Genomic DNA, 3,137 nt, shown 5'->3' with positions numbered 1-3,137 from the left:
TAGTCACCATGCTCTAGTCTAGACTACTAGAGGAGGGTTAACAGACAGTCCTCTACCCTATAGTCACCATGCTCTAGTCTAGACTACTAGAGGAGGGTTAACAGACAGTCCTCTACCCTATAGTCACCATGCTCTAGTCTAGACTGCTAGAGGAGGGTTAACAGACAGTCATTCCTCTACCCTATAGTCACCATGCTCTAGTCTAGACTGCTAGAGGAGGGTTAACAGACAGTCATTCCTCTACCCTATAGTCACCATGCTCTAGTCTAGACTACTAGAGGAGGGTTAACAGACAGTCATTCCTCTACCCTATAGTCACCATGCTCTAGTCTAGACTACTAGAGGAGGGTTAACAGACAGATTGACATGTTAGCTGACTAGTGGATGGGGTAACTTCATTCTATCCCACATTCCATTTCAGCTGAGCTATGAACAGAACTGTAAATTACTACTAATTTATAGCTACGTAAACCTACATGCTACCCACCCACATACCTGGAACTTATAACATGTAAAACTACCCTACAAATCTCCTTGTGTCAGGGTTCTCTTCTCTTGATGTGTCAGGGTTCTCTTCTCTTGATGTGTCAGGGTTCTCTTCTCTTGATGTGTCAGGGTTCTCTTTTCTTGACGTGTCAGGGTTATCTTGATGTGTCAGGGTTCTCTTCTCTTGACGTGTCAGGGTTCTCTTTTCTTGACGTGTCAGGGTTATCTTGATGTGTCAGGGTTCTCTTCTCTTGACGTGTCAGGGTTATCTTCTCTTGATGTGTCAGGGTTCTCTTTTCTTGACGTGTCAGGGTTTTCTTGACGTGTCAGGGTTATCTTGATGTGTCAGGGTTCTCTTCTCTTGATGTGTCAGGGTTCTCTTTTCTTGATGTGTCAGGGTTCTCTTCTCTCGACGTGTCAGGGTTCTCTTGATGTGTCAGGGTTCTCTTCTCTCGACGTGTCAGGGTTCTCTTGATGTGTCAGGGTTCTCTACTCTTGAAGATTGATGTTGGATACGAAAACTAAAGCTAAAACCCAAGTATTCTCATCTGTCACGTTTTTTAAATCAAATCAAATCAAATCAAGTTTATTTTATATAGCCCTTCGTACATCAGCTAATATCTCGAAGTGCTGTACAGAAACCCAGCCTAAAACCCCAAACAGCAAGCAATGCAGGTGTAGAAGCACGTATTCTCATCTGTATTCTCATCTGTCACGTTTTTTAAAGTTTTTTTTTACATTTTCAACAATACTATGATGTAAAATCAATTAAAATGTTTCTCTTCTGTTGACATTTCTGAGCACCTGTTTCTCCTCGTCTGGTATATAGCTGCCTAACTCACATGGTTCTACTCCATTGAGGACTACCCCCACAGTGGGCCGCAAGTGTTTTATGTTAACGTCAACTTCTAGTGTTATTGTGTTTCCAGCACTGGGATAAATCCTCATTGGAAATGCGACACTAATGTGTTTATGTATTATAGGCTCACCTCTTTGGTGTAAGTAATTGTGTGTGTCTATATAGATAGTGCAGTTACCCAGATATACTATACATACTGCGACATACAGTGTCTTCAGAAAGAATTCATACCCCTTGACTTATTCCACATGTTGTTTTGCTGTCTGAATTCAAAATGGATTAAATATTCATTGTAATAATATTGATTAAATATTCACCAATCGACACACCCCATAATGACAAAGTGAAAACATGTTTTTTGAAATTTTTGCAGATACTGTCTAGAATACTTTGTAGAAACAGTGATTACACCGGTGAGTCTTTCTGGGTAAGTCTCTAAGAGCTGTGAGTCTTTCTGGGGAGGTCTCTAAGAGCTTTGAGTCTTTCTGGGTAAGTCTCTAAGAGCTGTGAGTCTTTCTGGGTAAGTCTCTAAGAGCTTTGAGTCTTTCTGGGTAAGTCTCTAAGAGCTTTGAGTCTTTCTGGGTAAGTCTCTAAGAGCTTTCCACACCTGGATTGTACAATATTTGCAAATTATTCTTTTTACAATTCTTCAAGCTCTGTCAAGTTGATTGTTGATCATTGTTAGACAACCATTTTCAAGTCTTATCATAGATTTTCAAGCCGATTTAAGTCAAAATTGTAACTAGGCCACTCAGGAACATTCAATGTCGTCTTGGTAAGCAACTCCAGTGTAGATTTGGTCTTGTGTTTTAGGTTATTGTCCTGCTGAAAGGCGAATTCATCTCCTCATTGTCTATTGGAACACAGACTGAACCAGGTTTTCCTCTAGGATTTTGGCTGTGCTTATAGCTGTATACCATTTATTTTTATCCTAAAAACTCCCCAGTCCTTGCCAATGACAAGCATACCCATAACATGAAGCAGCCACCGCAATGCTTGAAAATATGAAGTGGTACTCAGTAATGTGTTGTGTTGGATTTGCCCCAAACATAACACTTTGTATTCAGGACAAAAAGTGAATTTCTTTGCCGAAATGTTTTCAGTATTTTCTTAAGTGCCTTGTTGCAAACAGGATGCATGTTTTGGAGTATTTTTATTCTGTACAGGCTTCCTTCTTTTCACTCTGTCAATTAGGTTAATATTGTAGAGTAACTACAATGTTGTTGATCCATCCTCAGTTGTTTTCTCCTATCACAGCCATTAAACTCTGTAACTGTTTTAAAGTCACCATTGGCTTCATGGTGAAAATCCTGAGCGGTTTCCTTCCTCTCCGACAACTGAGTTAGGAAGGAGGCCTGTATCTTTGTAGTGACTGGGTGTATTGATACACCATCCAAAGCCTAATTTTAACGTCACCACGCTCAAAGGGATATTACACATTTTACCCATCTACCAATCGGTGCCGTTCTTTGTGAGGAATTGAAAAACCTTCCTGGTCTTTGTGGTTGAATCTGTGTTTGAAATTCACTACTCGACTGAGGGACCTTACAGATAATTGTATGTGTGGGGTACAGAGATGAGGTGGTCATTCAAAAATCATGTTAAACAATATTATTGAACACGGAATGAGTCCATGCAACTTATTATGCGATTTGTTAAGCACATGTTTACTCCTGAACTTATTTAGGCCATAAAGTATTTTAATACTTATTGACTCAAGGCATTTCAGCTTAAAATGTTTTATTAATAATTTAAAAAAAAATGTACTAACAAAATTCCACTTTGACATTAT

The sequence above is a fragment of the Salvelinus sp. IW2-2015 genome, unplaced genomic scaffold, assembly GCF_002910315.2.
Source record: "Salvelinus sp. IW2-2015 unplaced genomic scaffold, ASM291031v2 Un_scaffold1623, whole genome shotgun sequence".
Classification (NCBI taxonomy): Eukaryota; Metazoa; Chordata; class Actinopteri; order Salmoniformes; family Salmonidae; genus Salvelinus; species Salvelinus sp. IW2-2015.
This window is presented reverse-complemented; position numbering follows the sequence as displayed.